The sequence below is a fragment of the Somniosus microcephalus genome, chromosome 19 (assembly GCF_052327205.1).
Source record: "Somniosus microcephalus isolate GS21.2 chromosome 19, FLI_Smic_1.0, whole genome shotgun sequence".
Taxonomy (NCBI): domain Eukaryota; kingdom Metazoa; phylum Chordata; class Chondrichthyes; order Squaliformes; family Somniosidae; genus Somniosus; species Somniosus microcephalus.
This window is the reverse complement of record NC_141005.1, coordinates 23,930,072-23,950,950: the sequence shown is the minus strand read 5'-3', so window position 1 is coordinate 23,950,950 and position 20,879 is coordinate 23,930,072. Positions and strand designations below refer to the sequence as shown.

Sequence of the window (20,879 nt, the reverse complement as noted above, 5' to 3'; positions counted from 1 at the left end):
TCTTTCTAAATGAAGATTTCTCCTGTCCCTCAGAACTTTTTCCAATAATTTTCCCACCACCGAGGTTAGGCTGACTGGCCTGTAATTATGCGGTCTATCCCTCTCTCCCTTTTGAAAGAACGGTAGCACGTTAGCAGTCCTCCAGTGGTCGGGCACCACACCTGTAGCCAGAGAGGATTGTAAAATGATGGTGAGAGCCTGTGCTATTTGGTGTCTTACTTCTCTTAAGAGTGTGGGATAGATTTGATGCGGGCCTGGGTATTTGTCCAGTTTGAAAGATGCTACAGCCCTTAAGACTTGGTGTTTGAGCATGTTTATTTGATGTAATATTTGAATAGAAGGCAATGAAGGGTTGGGCTTGTAGTTTGTTTGTGTGGGAGGCAGAGCAGCAAGAAGAGGTGGAGGGGGGGTGGGGGGGTTGCGGGAGGAGTAAAACTTGTAAATGTAAATTGAGTGTTGAATACTTGTATGAATGTGTAGAAGAAGAGAAAAAAATGGGCGACAGCTTTAAGTAAAGAGAAAGCCAGCCAGCATATGCCTACGGCCATACTAGTCTGAATACGCCTCGATCTCGTCTGATCTCTGGAAGCTAAGCAGAGTCAGGCCTGGTTAGTACTTGGATGGGAGACCGCCTGGGAACACCAGGTGCAGTAGGCTTTTGCTGCCGCCACAGGCTGCTCAACGTTTTGCACACACACGCGCACACACTGCTCTTAATCAATCAACATCCTTTTTGCTGCTCTCTCTCTCTCTCTCTCGCTTTCCTTTGACCATTTCTTCGCTGCACATTCTCCTGCTGCTACACAAATGCAAGGGGCTCCAGACACAGGGCCGAAATAAGCAGAAGAAGAAAATAAGATAGCCAAAATACACACACTGGCGGAGGGCCACCAGGACACAGCAGCAGAGAGGAGAGACAAGGTGCATAGAAAACTCGGAGGGACAAACAGCAACAGAACAAAGAAGAATGTAGAAAGAGCAGCAGTTAAATTCAGGAAAAAAGCAAAGCCAACTAGCATGCTGTTGAAATGCATGTGTGTTAATGCGAGGAGTGTTACAAATAAGATTGACGAGTTGCAGGCGCAAGTTGCCACATGGGGTTATGCAATAGTAGCTATAACGGAGACCTGGCTTCAAAATGGGCGGAATTGGAAACTAAACAATCCTGGCTACAATGTAATAACATTTGTAGAAGTCGTGTGGGCAGATGTCACATGATCAGGCAGAATCATAGAAATTTACAGCACAGAAGGAGGCCATTCGGCCCATCTTGTCCGTGCCAGCCGACAAAGAGCAATCCACCCAAATCCCACTTTACAGCACTTGGTCCGTAGCCTTGTAGGTTACGGCAGTTCAAGTGCATATCCAAGTACTTTTTAAACGTGATGAGGGTTTCTGCCTCTACCACCCTTTCAGGCAGTGCATTCCAGACCCCCACCATTCACTGGGTGAAAAAATGTCTCCTCAAATTCCCTGTAAACCTCCTACCAATTACTTGAAATCTATTATTGACCCTTCTGCTAAGGGAAATAGGTCCTTCCTATCCACTCTATCTCGGCCCCTCATAATTTTACACACCTCAATTAGGTCTCGCCTCAGCCTCCTGTGTTCCAAAGAAAACAACCCCAGCCTATCCAATCTTTCCTCATAACTAAAATTCCCCAGCCCAGGCAACATCCTCGGAAATCTCCTCTGCACCTTCTCTAGTGCAATCGCATCCTTCTTGTAATGTGGTGACCAGAACTGCACGCGGCACTCTAGCTGCGGCCTAACTAGTGTTTTATACAGTTGAAGCATAACCTCCCCGCTCTTATATTCTACGCCTCGGCTAATAAAGGCAAGTATCCCGTATGCCTGCTTAACCACTTTATCTACCTGTCCTGCTACCTTCAGGGATCTGTGGACATGCACTCCAAGGTCCCGCTGATCCTCTGCATTTCTCAGTGTCCTACCATTTATTGTGTATTCCAACTGAATTCCATTTGCCACTGTTCTGCCCACTAGACGAGTCCATTGATATCTTCCTGCAGTCTACAGCATTCTGTTTCATTATTAACCACACGGCCAATTTTTGTATCATCTGCAAACTTCTTAATCATACTTCCTACATTCAAATCCAAATCATTGATATATACCAGAAAAAGCAAAGGGCCCAGTACTGAGTCGGTGCAGGCTCGATGGGCCGAAATGGCCTCTATCTGCACTGTGGGGTTTCTGTGATTCTGTGAGCCCTGCGGAACCCCACTGGAAACAGCCTTCCGGTCACAAAGACACCCTTCGACCATTACCCTTTGTTTCCTGCCTCTGAGCCAATTTTGGATCCAACTTGCCACTTTGCCTTGGATCCCATGGGCTTTTACTTTCGTGACCAATCTGGCATGCGGGACCTTATCAAAAGCCTTGCTAAAATCCATATAGACTACATCAAAGGCACTACCCTCATCGACCCTCCTTGTTACCTCCTCGAAAAATTGAATTGCGTTAGTCAGACACGACCTTCCGTTAAGAAATCCATGCTGACTGTCCCTGATTAATCCGTGTCTTTCTAAATGAAGATTTCTCCTGTCCCTCAGAACTTTTTCCAATAATTTTCCCACCACCGAGGTTAGGCTGACTGGCCTGTAATTATGCGGTCTATCCCTCTCTCCCTTTTGAAAGAACGGTAGCACGTTAGCAGTCCTCCAGTGGTCGGGCACCACACCTGTAGCCAGAGAGGATTGTAAAATGATGGTGAGAGCCTGTGCTATTTGGTGTCTTACTTCTCTTAAGAGTGTGGGATAGATTTGATGCGGGCCTGGGTATTTGTCCAGTTTGAAAGATGCTACAGCCCTTAAGACTTGGTGTTTGAGCATGTTTATTTGATGTAATATTTGAATAGAAGGCAATGAAGGGTTGGGCTTGTAGTTTGTTTGTGTGGGAGGCAGAGCAGCAAGAAGAGGTGGAGGGGGGGTGGGGGGGTTGCGGGAGGAGTAAAGCTTGTAAATGTAAATTGAGTGTTGAATACTTGTATGAATGTGTAGAAGAAGAGAAAAAAATGGGCGACAGCTTTAAGTAAAGAGAAAGCCAGCCAGCATATGTCTACGGCCATACTAGTCTGAATACGCCCGATCTCGTCTGATCTCGGAAGCTAAGCAGAGTCAGGCCTGGTTAGTACTTGGATGGGAGACCGCCTGGGAACACCAGGTGCAGTAGGCTTTTGCTGCCGCCACAGGCTGCTCAACGTTTTGCACACACACGCGCACACACTGCTCTTAATCAATCAACATCCTTTTTGCTGCTCTCTCTCTCTCTCTCTCTCTCGCTTTCCTTTGACCATTTCTTCGCTGCACATTCTCCTGCTGCTACACAAATGCAAGGGGCTCCAGACACAGGGCCGAAATAAGCAGAAGAAGAAAATAAGATAGCCAAAATACACACACTGGCGGAGGGCCACCAGGACACAGCAGCAGAGAGGAGAGACAAGGTGCATAGAAAACTCGGAGGGACAAACAGCAACAGAACAAAGAAGAATGTAGAAAGAGCAGCAGTTAAATTCAGGAAAAAAGCAAAGCCAACTAGCATGCTGTTGAAATGCATGTGTGTTAATGCGAGGAGTGTTACAAATAAGATTGACGAGTTGCAGGCGCAAGTTGCCACATGGGGTTATGCAATAGTAGCTATAACGGAGACCTGGCTTCAAAATGGGCGGAATTGGAAACTAAACAATCCTGGCTACAATGTAATAACATTTGTAGAAGTCGTGTGGGCAGATGTCACATGATCAGGCAGAATCATAGAAATTTACAGCACAGAAGGAGGCCATTCGGCCCATCTTGTCCGTGCCAGCCGACAAAGAGCAATCCACCCAAATCCCACTTTACAGCACTTGGTCCGTAGCCTTGTAGGTTACGGCAGTTCAAGTGCATATCCAAGTACTTTTTAAACGTGATGAGGGTTTCTGCCTCTACCACCCTTTCAGGCAGTGCATTCCAGACCCCCACCATTCACTGGGTGAAAAAATGTCTCCTCAAATTCCCTGTAAACCTCCTACCAATTACTTGAAATCTATTATTGACCCTTCTGCTAAGGGAAATAGGTCCTTCCTATCCACTCTATCTCGGCCCCTCATAATTTTACACACCTCAATTAGGTCTCGCCTCAGCCTCCTGTGTTCCAAAGAAAACAACCCCAGCCTATCCAATCTTTCCTCATAACTAAAATTCCCCAGCCCAGGCAACATCCTCGGAAATCTCCTCTGCACCTTCTCTAGTGCAATCGCATCCTTCTTGTAATGTGGTGACCAGAACTGCACGCGGCACTCTAGCTGCGGCCTAACTAGTGTTTTATACAGTTGAAGCATAACCTCCCCGCTCTTATATTCTACGCCTCGGCTAATAAAGGCAAGTATCCCGTATGCCTGCTTAACCACTTTATCTACCTGTCCTGCTACCTTCAGGGATCTGTGGACATGCACTCCAAGGTCCCGCTGATCCTCTGCATTTCTCAGTGTCCTACCATTTATTGTGTATTCCAACTGAATTCCATTTGCCACTGTTCTGCCCACTAGACGAGTCCATTGATATCTTCCTGCAGTCTACAGCATTCTGTTTCATTATTAACCACACGGCCAATTTTTGTATCATCTGCAAACTTCTTAATCATACTTCCTACATTCAAATCCAAATCATTGATATATACCAGAAAAAGCAAAGGGCCCAGTACTGAGTCGGTGCAGGCTCGATGGGCCGAAATGGCCTCTATCTGCACTGTGGGGTTTCTGTGATTCTGTGAGCCCTGCGGAACCCCACTGGAAACAGCCTTCCGGTCACAAAGACACCCTTCGACCATTACCCTTTGTTTCCTGCCTCTGAGCCAATTTTGGATCCAACTTGCCACTTTGCCTTGGATCCCATGGGCTTTTACTTTCGTGACCAATCTGGCATGCGGGACCTTATCAAAAGCCTTGCTAAAATCCATATAGACTACATCAAAGGCACTACCCTCATCGACCCTCCTTGTTACCTCCTCGAAAAATTGAATTGCGTTAGTCAGACACGACCTTCCGTTAAGAAATCCATGCTGACTGTCCCTGATTAATCCGTGTCTTTCTAAATGAAGATTTCTCCTGTCCCTCAGAACTTTTTCCAATAATTTTCCCACCACCGAGGTTAGGCTGACTGGCCTGTAATTATGCGGTCTATCCCTCTCTCCCTTTTGAAAGAACGGTAGCACGTTAGCAGTCCTCCAGTGGTCGGGCACCACACCTGTAGCCAGAGAGGATTGTAAAATGATGGTGAGAGCCTGTGCTATTTGGTGTCTTACTTCTCTTAAGAGTGTGGGATAGATTTGATGCGGGCCTGGGTATTTGTCCAGTTTGAAAGATGCTACAGCCCTTAAGACTTGGTGTTTGAGCATGTTTATTTGATGTAATATTTGAATAGAAGGCAATGAAGGGTTGGGCTTGTAGTTTGTTTGTGTGGGAGGCAGAGCAGCAAGAAGAGGTGGAGGGGGGGTGGGGGGGTTGCGGGAGGAGTAAAACTTGTAAATGTAAATTGAGTGTTGAATACTTGTATGAATGTGTAGAAGAGAAAAAAATGGGCGACAGCTTTAAGTAAAGAGAAAGCCAGCCAGCATATGCCTACGGCCATACTAGTCTGAATACGCCCGATCTCGTCTGATCTCTGGAAGCTAAGCAGAGTCAGGCCTGGTTAGTACTTGGATGGGAGACCGCCTGGGAACACCAGGTGCAGTAGGCTTTTGCTGCCGCCACAGGCTGCTCAACGTTTTGCACACACACGCGCACACACTGCTCTTAATCAATCAACATCCTTTTTGCTGCTCTCTCTCTCTCTCTCTCTCTCTCTCTCTCTCTCGCTTTCCTTTGACCATTTCTTCGCTGCACATTCTCCTGCTGCTACACAAATGCAAGGGGCTCCAGACACAGGGCCGAAATAAGCAGAAGAAGAAAATAAGATAGCCAAAATACACACACTGGCGGAGGGCCACCAGGACACAGCAGCAGAGAGGAGAGACAAGGTGCATAGAAAACTCGGAGGGACAAACAGCAACAGAACAAAGAAGAATGTAGAAAGAGCAGCAGTTAAATTCAGGAAAAAAGCAAAGCCAACTAGCATGCTGTTGAAATGCATGTGTGTTAATGCGAGGAGTGTTACAAATAAGATTGACGAGTTGCAGGCGCAAGTTGCCACATGGGGTTATGCAATAGTAGCTATAACGGAGACCTGGCTTCAAAATGGGCGGAATTGGAAACTAAACAATCCTGGCTACAATGTAATAACATTTGTAGAAGTCGTGTGGGCAGATGTCACATGATCAGGCAGAATCATAGAAATTTACAGCACAGAAGGAGGCCATTCGGCCCATCTTGTCCGTGCCAGCCGACAAAGAGCAATCCACCCAAATCCCACTTTACAGCACTTGGTCCGTAGCCTTGTAGGTTACGGCAGTTCAAGTGCATATCCAAGTACTTTTTAAACGTGATGAGGGTTTCTGCCTCTACCACCCTTTCAGGCAGTGCATTCCAGACCCCCACCATTCACTGGGTGAAAAAATGTCTCCTCAAATTCCCTGTAAACCTCCTACCAATTACTTGAAATCTATTATTGACCCTTCTGCTAAGGGAAATAGGTCCTTCCTATCCACTCTATCTCGGCCCCTCATAATTTTACACACCTCAATTAGGTCTCGCCTCAGCCTCCTGTGTTCCAAAGAAAACAACCCCAGCCTATCCAATCTTTCCTCATAACTAAAATTCCCCAGCCCAGGCAACATCCTCGGAAATCTCCTCTGCACCTTCTCTAGTGCAATCGCATCCTTCTTGTAATGTGGTGACCAGAACTGCACGCGGCACTCTAGCTGCGGCCTAACTAGTGTTTTATACAGTTGAAGCATAACCTCCCCGCTCTTATATTCTACGCCTCGGCTAATAAAGGCAAGTATCCCGTATGCCTGCTTAACCACTTTATCTACCTGTCCTGCTACCTTCAGGGATCTGTGGACATGCACTCCAAGGTCCCGCTGATCCTCTGCATTTCTCAGTGTCCTACCATTTATTGTGTATTCCAACTGAATTCCATTTGCCACTGTTCTGCCCACTAGACGAGTCCATTGATATCTTCCTGCAGTCTACAGCATTCTGTTTCATTATTAACCACACGGCCAATTTTTGTATCATCTGCAAACTTCTTAATCATACTTCCTACATTCAAATCCAAATCATTGATATATACCAGAAAAAGCAAAGGGCCCAGTACTGAGTCGGTGCAGGCTCGATGGGCCGAAATGGCCTCTATCTGCACTGTGGGGTTTCTGTGATTCTGTGAGCCCTGCGGAACCCCACTGGAAACAGCCTTCCGGTCACAAAAACACCCTTCGACCATTACCCTTTGTTTCCTGCCTCTGAGCCAATTTTGGATCCAACTTGCCACTTTGCCTTGGATCCCATGGGCTTTTACTTTCGTGACCAATCTGGCATGCGGGACCTTATCAAAAGCCTTGCTAAAATCCATATAGACTACATCAAAGGCACTACCCTCATCGACCCTCCTTGTTACCTCCTCGAAAAATTGAATTGCGTTAGTCAGACACGACCTTCCGTTAAGAAATCCATGCTGACTGTCCCTGATTAATCCGTGTCTTTCTAAATGAAGATTTCTCCTGTCCCTCAGAACTTTTTCCAATAATTTTCCCACCACCGAGGTTAGGCTGACTGGCCTGTAATTATGCGGTCTATCCCTCTCTCCCTTTTGAAAGAACGGTAGCACGTTAGCAGTCCTCCAGTGGTCGGGCACCACACCTGTAGCCAGAGAGGATTGTAAAATGATGGTGAGAGCCTGTGCTATTTGGTGTCTTACTTCTCTTAAGAGTGTGGGATAGATTTGATGCGGGCCTGGGTATTTGTCCAGTTTGAAAGATGCTACAGCCCTTAAGACTTGGTGTTTGAGCATGTTTATTTGATGTAATATTTGAATAGAAGGCAATGAAGGGTTGGGCTTGTAGTTTGTTTGTGTGGGAGGCAGAGCAGCAAGAAGAGGTGGAGGGGGGGTGGGGGGGTTGCGGGAGGAGTAAAACTTGTAAATGTAAATTGAGTGTTGAATACTTGTATGAATGTGTAGAAGAAGAGAAAAAAATGGGCGACAGCTTTAAGTAAAGAGAAAGCCAGCCAGCATATGCCTACGGCCATACTAGTCTGAATACGCCCGATCTCGTCTGATCTCGGAAACTAAGCAGAGTCAGGCCTGGTTAGTACTTGGATGGGAGACCGCCTGGGAACACCAGGTGCAGTAGGCTTTTGCTGCCGCCACAGGCTGCTCAACGTTTTGCACACACACGCGCACACACTGCTCTTAATCAATCAACATCCTTTTTGCTGCTCTCTCTCTCTCTCTCTCTCTCTCTCTCTCGCTTTCCTTTGACCATTTCTTCGCTGCACATTCTCCTGCTGCTACACAAATGCAAGGGGCTCCAGACACAGGGCCGAAATAAGCAGAAGAAGAAAATAAGATAGCCAAAATACACACACTGGCGGAGGGCCACCAGGACACAGCAGCAGAGAGGAGAGACAAGGTGCATAGAAAACTCGGAGGGACAAACAGCAACAGAACAAAGAAGAATGTAGAAAGAGCAGCAGTTAAATTCAGGAAAAAAGCAAAGCCAACTAGCATGCTGTTGAAATGCATGTGTGTTAATGCGAGGAGTGTTACAAATAAGATTGACGAGTTGCAGGCGCAAGTTGCCACATGGGGTTATGCAATAGTAGCCATAACGGAGACCTGGCTTCAAAATGGGCGGAATTGGAAACTAAACAATCCTGGCTACAATGTAATAACATTTGTAGAAGTCGTGTGGGCAGATGTCACATGATCAGGCAGAATCATAGAAATTTACAGCACAGAAGGAGGCCATTCGGCCCATCTTGTCCGTGCCAGCCGACAAAGAGCAATCCACCCAAATCCCACTTTACAGCACTTGGTCCGTAGCCTTGTAGGTTACGGCAGTTCAAGTGCATATCCAAGTACTTTTTAAACGTGATGAGGGTTTCTGCCTCTACCACCCTTTCAGGCAGTGCATTCCAGACCCCCACCATTCACTGGGTGAAAAAATGTCTCCTCAAATTCCCTGTAAACCTCCTACCAATTACTTGAAATCTATTATTGACCCTTCTGCTAAGGGAAATAGGTCCTTCCTATCCACTCTATCTCGGCCCCTCATAATTTTACACACCTCAATTAGGTCTCGCCTCAGCCTCCTGTGTTCCAAAGAAAACAACCCCAGCCTATCCAATCTTTCCTCATAACTAAAATTCCCCAGCCCAGGCAACATCCTCGGAAATCTCCTCTGCACCTTCTCTAGTGCAATCGCATCCTTCTTGTAATGTGGTGACCAGAACTGCACGCGGCACTCTAGCTGCGGCCTAACTAGTGTTTTATACAGTTGAAGCATAACCTCCCCGCTCTTATATTCTACGCCTCGGCTAATAAAGGCAAGTATCCCGTATGCCTGCTTAACCACTTTATCTACCTGTCCTGCTACCTTCAGGGATCTGTGGACATGCACTCCAAGGTCCCGCTGATCCTCTGCATTTCTCAGTGTCCTACCATTTATTGTGTATTCCAACTGAATTCCATTTGCCACTGTTCTGCCCACTAGACGAGTCCATTGATATCTTCCTGCAGTCTACAGCATTCTGTTTCATTATTAACCACACGGCCAATTTTTGTATCATCTGCAAACTTCTTAATCATACTTCCTACATTCAAATCCAAATCATTGATATATACCAGAAAAAGCAAAGGGCCCAGTACTGAGTCGGTGCAGGCTCGATGGGCCGAAATGGCCTCTATCTGCACTGTGGGGTTTCTGTGATTCTGTGAGCCCTGCGGAACCCCACTGGAAACAGCCTTCCGGTCACAAAAACACCCTTCGACCATTACCCTTTGTTTCCTGCCTCTGAGCCAATTTTGGATCCAACTTGCCACTTTGCCTTGGATCCCATGGGCTTTTACTTTCGTGACCAATCTGGCATGCGGGACCTTATCAAAAGCCTTGCTAAAATCCATATAGACTACATCAAAGGCACTACCCTCATCGACCCTCCTTGTTACCTCCTCGAAAAATTGAATTGCGTTAGTCAGACACGACCTTCCGTTAAGAAATCCATGCTGACTGTCCCTGATTAATCCGTGTCTTTCTAAATGAAGATTTCTCCTGTCCCTCAGAACTTTTTCCAATAATTTTCCCACCACCGAGGTTAGGCTGACTGACCTGTAATTATGCGGTCTATCCCTCTCTCCCTTTTGAAAGAGCGGTAGCTCGTTAGCAGTCCTCCAGTGGTCGGGCACCACACCTGTAGCCAGAGAGGATTGTAAAATGATGGTGAGAGCCTGTGCTATTTGGTGTCTTACTTCTCTTAAGAGTGTGGGATAGATTTGATGCGGGCCTGGGTATTTGTCCAGTTTGAAAGATGCTACAGCCCTTAAGACTTGGTGTTTGAGCATGTTTATTTGATGTAATATTTGAATAGAAGGCAATGAAGGGTTGGGCTTGTAGTTTGTTTGTGTGGGAGGCAGAGCAGCAAGAAGAGGTGGAGGGGGGGTGGGGGGTTGCGGGAGGAGTAAAATTTGTAAATGTAAATTGAGTGTTGAATACTTGTATGAATGCGTAGAAGAGAAAAAAATGGGCGACAGCTTTAAGTAAAGAGAAAGCCAGCCAGCATATGCCTACGGCCATACTAGTCTGAATGCGCCCGATCTCGTCTGATCTCGGAAGCTAAGCAGAGTCAGGCCTGGTTAGTACTTGGATGGGAGACCGCCTGGGAATACCAGGTGCAGTAGGCTTTTGCTGCCGCCACAGGCTGCTCAACGTTTTGCACACACACGCGCACACACTGCTCTTAATCAATCAACATCCTTTTTGCTGCTCTCTCTCTCTCTCTCTCTCGCTTTCCTTTGACCATTTCTTCGCTGCACATTCTCCTGCTGCTACACAAATGCAAGGGGCTCCAGACACAGGGCCGAAATAAGCAGAAGAAGAAAATAAGATAGCCAAAATACACACACTGGCGGAGGGCCACCAGGACACAGCAGCAGAGAGGAGAGACAAGGTGCATAGAAAACTCGGAGGGACAAACAGCAACAGAACAAAGAAGAATGTAGAAAGAGCAGCAGTTAAATTCAGGAAAAAAGCAAAGCCAACTAGCATGCTGTTGAAATGCATGTGTGTTAATGCGAGGAGTGTTACAAATAAGATTGACGAGTTGCAGGCGCAAGTTGCCACATGGGGTTATGCAATAGTAGCCATAACGGAGACCTGGCTTCAAAATGGGCGGAATTGGAAACTAAACAATCCTGGCTACAATGTAATAACATTTGTAGAAGTCGTGTGGGCAGATGTCACATGATCAGGCAGAATCATAGAAATTTACAGCACAGAAGGAGGCCATTCGGCCCATCTTGTCCGTGCCAGCCGACAAAGAGCAATCCACCCAAATCCCACTTTACAGCACTTGGTCCGTAGCCTTGTAGGTTACGGCAGTTCAAGTGCATATCCAAGCACTTTTTAAACGTGATGAGGGTTTCTGCCTCTACCACCCTTTCAGGCAGTGCATTCCAGACCCCCACCATTCACTGGGTGAAAAAATGTCTCCTCAAATTCCCTGTAAACCTCCTACCAATTACTTGAAATCTATTATTGACCCTTCTGCTAAGGGAAATAGGTCCTTCCTATCCACTCTATCTCGGCCCCTCATAATTTTACACACCTCAATTAGGTCTCGCCTCAGCCTCCTGTGTTCCAAAGAAAACAACCCCAGCCTATCCAATCTTTCCTCATAACTAAAATTCCCCAGCCCAGGCAACATCCTCGGAAATCTCCTCTGCACCTTCTCTAGTGCAATCGCATCCTTCTTGTAATGTGGTGACCAGAACTGCACGCGGCACTCTAGCTGCGGCCTAACTAGTGTTTTATACAGTTGAAGCATAACCTCCCCGCTCTTATATTCTACGCCTCGGCTAATAAAGGCAAGTATCCCGTATGCCTGCTTAACCACTTTATCTACCTGTCCTGCTACCTTCAGGGATCTGTGGACATGCACTCCAAGGTCCCGCTGATCCTCTGCATTTCTCAGTGTCCTACCATTTATTGTGTATTCCAACTGAATTCCATTTGCCACTGTTCTGCCCACTAGACGAGTCCATTGATATCTTCCTGCAGTCTACAGCATTCTGTTTCATTATTAACCACACGGCCAATTTTTGTATCATCTGCAAACTTCTTAATCATACTTCCTACATTCAAATCCAAATCATTGATATATACCAGAAAAAGCAAAGGGCCCAGTACTGAGTCGGTGCAGGCTCGATGGGCCGAAATGGCCTCTATCTGCACTGTGGGGTTTCTGTGATTCTGTGAGCCCTGCGGAACCCCACTGGAAACAGCCTTCCGGTCACAAAAACACCCTTCGACCATTACCCTTTGTTTCCTGCCTCTGAGCCAATTTTGGATCCAACTTGCCACTTTGCCTTGGATCCCATGGGCTTTTACTTTCGTGACCAATCTGGCATGCGGGACCTTATCAAAAGCCTTGCTAAAATCCATATAGACTACATCAAAGGCACTACCCTCATCGACCCTCCTTGTTACCTCCTCGAAAAATTGAATTGCGTTAGTCAGACACGACCTTCCGTTAAGAAATCCATGCTGACTGTCCCTGATTAATCCGTGTCTTTCTAAATGAAGATTTCTCCTGTCCCTCAGAACTTTTTCCAATAATTTTCCCACCACCGAGGTTAGGCTGACTGGCCTGTAATTATGCGGTCTATCCCTCTCTCCCTTTTGAAAGAACGGTAGCACGTTAGCAGTCCTCCAGTGGTCGGGCACCACACCTGTAGCCAGAGAGGATTGTAAAATGATGGTGAGAGCCTGTGCTATTTGGTGTCTTACTTCTCTTAAGAGTGTGGGATAGATTTGATGCGGGCCTGGGTATTTGTCCAGTTTGAAAGATGCTACAGCCCTTAAGACTTGGTGTTTGAGCATGTTTATTTGATGTAATATTTGAATAGAAGGCAATGAAGGGTTGGGCTTGTAGTTTGTTTGTGTGGGAGGCAGAGCAGCAAGAAGAGGTGGAGGGGGGGTGGGGGGTTGCGGGAGGAGTAAAATTTGTAAATGTAAATTGAGTGTTGAATACTTGTATGAATGCGTAGAAGAGAAAAAAATGGGCGACAGCTTTAAGTAAATAGAAAGCCAGCTAGCATATGCCTACGGCCATACTAGTCTGAATGCGCCCGATCTCGTCTGATCTCGGAAGCTAAGCAGAGTCAGGCCTGGTTAGTACTTGGATGGGAGACTGCCTGGGAATACCAGGTGCAGTAGGCTTTTGCTGCCGCCACAGGCTGCTCAACGTTTTGCACACACACGCGCACACACTGCTCTTAATCAATCAACATCCTTTTTGCTGCTCTCTCTCTCTCTCTCTCTCTCGCTTTCCTTTGACCATTTCTTCGCTGCACATTCTCCTGCTGCTACACAAATGCAAGGGGCTCCAGACACAGGGCCGAAATAAGCAGAAGAAGAAAATAAGATAGCCAAAATACACACACTGGCGGAGGGCCACCAGGACACAGCAGCAGAGAGGAGAGACAAGGTGCATAGAAAACTCGGAGGGACAAACAGCAACAGAACAAAGAAGAATGTAGAAAGAGCAGCAGTTAAATTCAGGAAAAAAGCAAAGCCAACTAGCATGCTGTTGAAATGCATGTGTGTTAATGCGAGGAGTGTTACAAATAAGATTGACGAGTTGCAGGCGCAAGTTGCCACATGGGGTTATGCAATAGTAGCCATAACGGAGACCTGGCTTCAAAATGGGCGGAATTGGAAACTAAACAATCCTGGCTACAATGTAATAACATTTGTAGAAGTCGTGTGGGCAGATGTCACATGATCAGGCAGAATCATAGAAATTTACAGCACAGAAGGAGGCCATTCGGCCCATCTTGTCCGTGCCAGCCGACAAAGAGCAATCCACCCAAATCCCACTTTACAGCACTTGGTCCGTAGCCTTGTAGGTTACGGCAGTTCAAGTGCATATCCAAGTACTTTTTAAACGTGATGAGGGTTTCTGCCTCTACCACCCTTTCAGGCAGTGCATTCCAGACCCCCACCATTCACTGGGTGAAAAAATGTCTCCTCAAATTCCCTGTAAACCTCCTACCAATTACTTGAAATCTATTATTGACCCTTCTGCTAAGGGAAATAGGTCCTTCCTATCCACTCTATCTCGGCCCCTCATAATTTTACACACCTCAATTAGGTCTCGCCTCAGCCTCCTGTGTTCCAAAGAAAACAACCCCAGCCTATCCAATCTTTCCTCATAACTAAAATTCCCCAGCCCAGGCAACATCCTCGGAAATCTCCTCTGCACCTTCTCTCGTGCAATCGCATCCTTCTTGTAATGTGGTGACCAGAACTGCACGCGGCACTCTAGCTGCGGCCTAACTAGTGTTTTATACAGTTGAAGCATAACCTCCCCGCTCTTATATTCTACGCCTCGGCTAATAAAGGCAAGTATCCCGTATGCCTGCTTAACCACTTTATCTACCTGTCCTGCTACCTTCAGGGATCTGTGGACATGCACTCCAAGGTCCCGCTGATCCTCTGCATTTCTCAGTGTCCTACCATTTATTGTGTATTCCAACTGAATTCCATTTGCCACTGTTCTGCCCACTAGACGAGTCCATTGATATCTTCCTGCAGTCTACAGCATTCTGTTTCATTATTAACCACACGGCCAATTTTTGTATCATCTGCAAACTTCTTAATCATACTTCCTACATTCAAATCCAAATCATTGATATATACCAGAAAAAGCAAAGGGCCCAGTACTGAGTCGGTGCAGGCTCGATGGGCCGAAATGGCCTCTATCTGCACTGTGGGGTTTCTGTGATTCTGTGAGCCCTGCGGAACCCCACTGGAAACAGCCTTCCGGTCACAAAAACACCCTTCGACCATTACCCTTTGTTTCCTGCCTCTGAGCCAATTTTGGATCCAACTTGCCACTTTGCCTTGGATCCCATGGGCTTTTACTTTCGTGACCAATCTGGCATGCGGGACCTTATCAAAAGCCTTGCTAAAATCCATATAGACTACATCAAAGGCACTACCCTCATCGACCCTCCTTGTTACCTCCTCGAAAAATTGAATTGCGTTAGTCAGACACGACCTTCCGTTAAGAAATCCATGCTGACTGTCCCTGATTAATCCGTGTCTTTCTAAATGAAGATTTCTCCTGTCCCTCAGAACTTTTTCCAATAATTTTCCCACCACCGAGGTTAGGCTGACTGGCCTGTAATTATGCGGTCTATCCCTCTCTCCCTTTTGAAAGAACGGTAGCACGTTAGCAGTCCTCCAGTGGTCGGGCACCACACCTGTAGCCAGAGAGGATTGTAAAATGATGGTGAGAGCCTGTGCTATTTGGTGTCTTACTTCTCTTAAGAGTGTGGGATAGATTTGATGCGGGCCTGGGTATTTGTCCAGTTTGATAGATGCTACAGCCCTTAAGACTTGGTGTTTGAGCATGTTTATTTGATGTAATATTTGAATAGAAGGCAATGAAGGGTTGGGCTTGTAGTTTGTTTGTGTGGGAGGCAGAGCAGCAAGAAGAGGTGGAGGGGGGGTGGGGGGTTGCGGGAGGAGTAAAACTTGTAAATGTAAATTGAGTGTTGAATACTTGTATGAATGTGTAGAAGAAGAGAAAAAAATGGGCGACAGCTTTAAGTAAAGAGAAAGCCAGCCAGCATATGCCTACGGCCATACTAGTCTGAATACGCCCGATCTCGTCTGATCTCGGAAGCTAAGCAGAGTCAGGCCTGGTTAGTACTTGGATGGGAGACCGCCTGGGAACACCAGGTGCAGTAGGCTTTTGCTGCCGCCACAGGCTGCTCAACGTTTTGCACACACACGCGCACACACTGCTCTTAATCAATCAACATCCTTTTTGCTGCTCTCTCTCTCTCTCTCTCTCGCTTTCCTTTGACCATTTCTTCGCTGCACATTCTCCTGCTGCTACACAAATGCAAGGGGCTCCAGACACAGGGCCGAAATAAGCAGAAGAAGAAAATAAGATAGCCAAAATACACACACTGGCGGAGGGCCACCAGGACACAGCAGCAGAGAGGAGAGACAAGGTGCATAGAAAACTCGGAGGGACAAACAGCAACAGAACAAAGAAGAATGTAGAAAGAGCAGCAGTTAAATTCAGGAAAAAAGCAAAGCCAACTAGCATGCTGTTGAAATGCATGTGTGTTAATGCGAGGAGTGTTACAAATAAGATTGACGAGTTGCAGGCGCAAGTTGCCACATGGGGTTATGCAATAGTAGCTATAACGGAGACCTGGCTTCAAAATGGGCGGAATTGGAAACTAAACAATCCTGGCTACAATGTAATAACATTTGTAGAAGTCGTGTGGGCAGATGTCACATGATCAGGCAGAATCATAGAAATTTACAGCACAGAAGGAGGCCATTCGGCCCATCTTGTCCGTGCCAGCCGACAAAGAGCAATCCACCCAAATCCCACTTTACAGCACTTGGTCCGTAGCCTTGTAGGTTACGGCAGTTCAAGTGCATATCCAAGTACTTTTTAAACGTGATGAGGGTTTCTGCCTCTACCACCCTTTCAGGCAGTGCATTCCAGACCCCCACCATTCACTGGGTGAAAAAATGTCTCCTCAAATTCCCTGTAAACCTCCTACCAATTACTTGAAATCTATTATTGACCCTTCTGCTAAGGGAAATAGGTCCTTCCTATCCACTCTATCTCGGCCCCTCATAATTTTACACACCTCAATTAGGTCTCGCCTCAGCCTCCTGTGTTCCAAAGAAAACAACCCCAGCCTATCCAATCTTTCCTCATAACTAAAATTCCCCAGCCCAGGCAACATCCTCGGAAATCTCCTCTGCACCTTCTCTAGTGCAATCGCATCCTTCTTGTAATGTGGTGACCAGAACTGCACGCGGCACTCTAGCTGCGGCCTAACTAGTGTTTTATACAGTTGAAGCATAACCTCCCCGCTCTTATATTCTACGCCTCGGCTAATAAAGGCAAGTATCCCGTATGCCTGCTTAACCACTTTATCTACCTGTCCTGCTACCTTCAGGGATCTGTGGACATGCACTCCAAGGTCCCGCTGATCCTCTGCATTTCTCAGTGTCCTACCATTTATTGTGTATTCCAACTGAATTCCATTTGCCACTGTTCTGCCCACTAGACGAGTCCATTGATATCTTCCTGCAGTCTACAGCATTCTGTTTCATTATTAACCACACGGCCAATTTTTGTATCATCTGCAAACTTCTTAATCATACTTCCTACATTCAAATCCAAATCATTGATATATACCAGAAAAAGCAAAGGGCCCAGTACTGAGTCGCTGCAGGCTCGATGGGCCGAAATGGCTTCTATCTGCACTGTGGGGTTTCTGTGATTCTGTGAGCCCTGCGGAACCCCACTGGAAACAGCCTTCCGGTCACAAAAACACCCTTCGACCATTACCCTTTGTTTCCTGCCTCTGAGCCAATTTTGGATCCAACTTGCCACTTTGCCTTGGATCCCATGGGCTTTTACTTTCGTGACCAATCTGGCATGCGGGACCTTATCAAAAGCCTTGCTAAAATCCATATAGACTACATCAAAGGCACTACCCTCATCGACCCTCCTTGTTACCTCCTCGAAAAATTGAATTGCGTTAGTCAGACACGACCTTCCGTTAAGAAATCCATGCTGACTGTCCCTGATTAATCCGTGTCTTTCTAAATGAAGATTTCTCCTGTCCCTCAGAACTTTTTCCAATAATTTTCCCACCACCGAGGTTAGGCTGACTGGCCTGTAATTATGCGGTCTATCCCTCTCTCCCTTTTGAAAGAACGGTAGCACGTTAGCAGTCCTCCAGTGGTCGGGCACCACACCTGTAGCCAGAGAGGATTGTAAAATGATGGTGAGAGCCTGTGCTATTTGGTGTCTTACTTCTCTTAAGAGTGTGGGATAGATTTGATGCGGGCCTGGGTATTTGTCCAGTTTGATAGATGCTACAGCCCTTAAGACTTGGTGTTTGAGCATGTTTATTTGATGTAATATTTGAATAGAAGGCAATGAAGGGTTGGGCTTGTAGTTTGTTTGTGTGGGAGGCAGAGCAGCAAGAAGAGGTGGAGGGGGGGTGGGGGGGTTGCGGGAGGAGTAAAACTTGTAAATGTAAATTGAGTGTTGAATACTTGTATGAATGTGTAGAAGAAGAGAAAAAAATGGGCGACAGCTTTAAGTAAAGAGAAAGCCAGCCAGCACATGCCTACGGCCATACTAGTCTGAATACGCCCGATCTCGTCTGATCTCGGAAGCTAAGCAGAGTCAGGCCTGGTTAGTACTTGGATGGGAGACTGCCTGGGAACACCAGGTGCAGTAGGCTTTTGCTGCCGCCACAGGCTGCTCAACGTTTTGCACACACACGCGCACACACTGCTCTTAATCAATCAACATCCTTTTTGCTGCTCTCTCTCTCTCTCTCTCTCTCTCTCGCTTTCCTTTGACCATTTCTTCGCTGCACATTCTCCTGCTGCTACACAAATGCAAGGGGCTCCAGACACAGGGCCGAAATAAGCAGAAGAAGAAAATAAGATAGCCAAAATACACACACTGGCGGAGGGCCACCAGGACACAGCAGCAGAGAGGAGAGACAAGGTGCATAGAAAACTCGGAGGGACAAACAGCAACAGAACAAAGAAGAATGTAGAAAGAGCAGCAGTTAAATTCAGGAAAAAAGCAAAGCCAACTAGCATGCTGTTGAAATGCATGTGTGTTAATGCGAGGAGTGTTACAAATAAGATTGACGAGTTGCAGGCGCAAGTTGCCACATGGGGTTATGCAATAGTAGCTATAACGGAGACCTGGCTTCAAAATGGGCGGAATTGGAAACTAAACAATCCTGGCTACAATGTAATAACATTTGTAGAAGTCGTGTGGGCAGATGTCACATGATCAGGCAGAATCATAGAAATTTACAGCACAGAAGGAGGCCATTCGGCCCATCTTGTCCGTGCCAGCCGACAAAGAGCAATCCACCCAAATCCCACTTTACAGCACTTGGTCCGTAGCCTTGTAGGTTACGGCAGTTCAAGTGCATATCCAAGTACTTTTTAAACGTGATGAGGGTTTCTGCCTCTACCACCCTTTCAGGCAGTGCATTCCAGACCCCCACCATTCACTGGGTGAAAAAATGTCTCCTCAAATTCCCTGTAAACCTCCTACCAATTACTTGAAATCTATTATTGACCCTTCTGCTAAGGGAAATAGGTCCTTCCTATCCACTCTATCTCGGCCCCTCATAATTTTACACACCTCAATTAGGTCTCGCCTCAGCCTCCTGTGTTCCAAAGAAAACAACCCCAGCCTATCCAATCTTTCCTCATAACTAAAATTCCCCAGCCCAGGCAACATCCTCGGAAATCTCCTCTGCACCTTCTCTAGTGCAATCGCATCCTTCTTGTAATGTGGTGACCAGAACTGCACGCGGCACTCTAGCTGCGGCCTAACTAGTGTTTTATACAGTTGAAGCATAACCTCCCCGCTCTTATATTCTACGCCTCGGCTAATAAAGGCAAGTATCCCGTATGCCTGCTTAACCACTTTATCTACCTGTCCTGCTACCTTCAGGGATCTGTGGACATGCACTCCAAGGTCCCGCTGATCCTCTGCATTTCTCAGTGTCCTACCATTTATTGTGTATTCCAACTGAATTCCATTTGCCACTGTTCTGCCCACTAGACGAGTCCATTGATATCTTCCTGCAGTCTACAGCATTCTGTTTCATTATTAACCACACGGCCAATTTTTGTATCATCTGCAAACTTCTTAATCATACTTCCTACATTCAAATCCAAATTATTGATATATACCAGAAAAAGCAAAGGGCCCAGTACTGAGTCGGTGCAGGCTCGATGGGCCGAAATGGCCTCTATCTGCACTGTGGGGTTGCTGTGATTCTGTGAGCCCTGCGGAACCCCACTGGAAACAGCCTTCCGGTCACAAAAACACCCTTCGACCATTACCCTTTGTTTCCTGCCTCTGAGCCAATTTTGGATCCAACTTGCCACTTTGCCTTGGATCCCATGGGCTTTTACTTTCGTGACCAATCTGGCATGCGGGACCTTATCAAAAGCCTTGCTAAAATCCTTATAGACTACATCAAAGGCACTACCCTCATCGACCCTCCTTGTTACCTCCTCGAAAAATTGAATTGCGTTAGTCAGACACGACCTTCCGTTAAGAAATCCATGCTGACTGTCCCTGATTAATCCGTGTCTTTCTAAATGAAGATTTCTCCTGTCCCTCAGAACTTTTTCCAATAATTTTCCCACCACCGAGGTTAGGCTGACTGGCCTGTAATTATGCGGTCTATCCCTCTCTCCCTTTTGAAAGAACGGTAGCACGTTAGCAGTCCTCCAGTGGTCGGGCACCACACCTGTAGCCAGAGAGGATTGTAAAATGATGGTGAGAGCCTGTGCTATTTGGTGTCTTACTTCTCTTAAGAGTGTGGGATAGATTTGATGCGGGCCTGGGTATTTGTCCAGTTTGAAAGATGCTACAGCCCTTAAGACTTGGTGTTTGAGCATGTTTATTTGATGTAATATTTGAATAGAAGGCAATGAAGGGTTGGGCTTGTAGTTTGTTTGTGTGGGAGGCAGAGCAGCAAGAAGAGGTGGAGGGGGGGTGGGGGGGTTGCGGGAGGAGTAAAACTTGTAAATGTAAATTGAGTGTTGAATACTTGTATGAATGTGTAGAAGAAGAGAAAAAAATGGGCGACAGCTTTAAGTAAAGAGAAAGCCAGCCAGCATAT

General features: G+C 46.5%; 6 non-coding genes and 2 pseudogenes across 6 annotated transcripts; all 8 read left to right on the top strand.

The window, feature by feature from the left end:
• Positions 1–536: 536 nt before the first annotated feature.
• LOC147104148 (5S ribosomal RNA) lies at positions 537–657 on the top strand (annotated as a pseudogene).
• A 2,419-nt stretch (positions 658–3,076) lies between these two features.
• Positions 3,077–3,195, top strand: LOC147104147 (5S ribosomal RNA). Its single transcript, XR_015072632.1, has one exon. It is a non-coding gene; the product is annotated as a 5S ribosomal RNA (ribosomal RNA).
• Positions 3,196–5,615: 2,420 nt separating this feature from the next.
• On the top strand, positions 5,616–5,735 carry LOC147104146 (5S ribosomal RNA; annotated as a pseudogene).
• A 2,435-nt stretch (positions 5,736–8,170) lies between these two features.
• On the top strand, positions 8,171–8,289 carry LOC147104145 (5S ribosomal RNA). The gene has a single exon (XR_015072868.1). It is a non-coding gene; the product is annotated as a 5S ribosomal RNA (ribosomal RNA).
• Positions 8,290–10,716: 2,427 nt separating this feature from the next.
• Positions 10,717–10,835, top strand: LOC147104144 (5S ribosomal RNA). The gene has a single exon (XR_015072445.1). It is a non-coding gene; the product is annotated as a 5S ribosomal RNA (ribosomal RNA).
• Positions 10,836–13,252: 2,417 nt separating this feature from the next.
• On the top strand, positions 13,253–13,371 carry LOC147104143 (5S ribosomal RNA). The gene has a single exon (XR_015072720.1). It is a non-coding gene; the product is annotated as a 5S ribosomal RNA (ribosomal RNA).
• A 2,422-nt stretch (positions 13,372–15,793) lies between these two features.
• On the top strand, positions 15,794–15,912 carry LOC147104142 (5S ribosomal RNA). The gene has a single exon (XR_015072501.1). It is a non-coding gene; the product is annotated as a 5S ribosomal RNA (ribosomal RNA).
• A 2,421-nt stretch (positions 15,913–18,333) lies between these two features.
• Positions 18,334–18,452, top strand: LOC147104141 (5S ribosomal RNA). Its single transcript, XR_015072788.1, has one exon. It is a non-coding gene; the product is annotated as a 5S ribosomal RNA (ribosomal RNA).
• Positions 18,453–20,879: the final 2,427 nt, after the last annotated feature.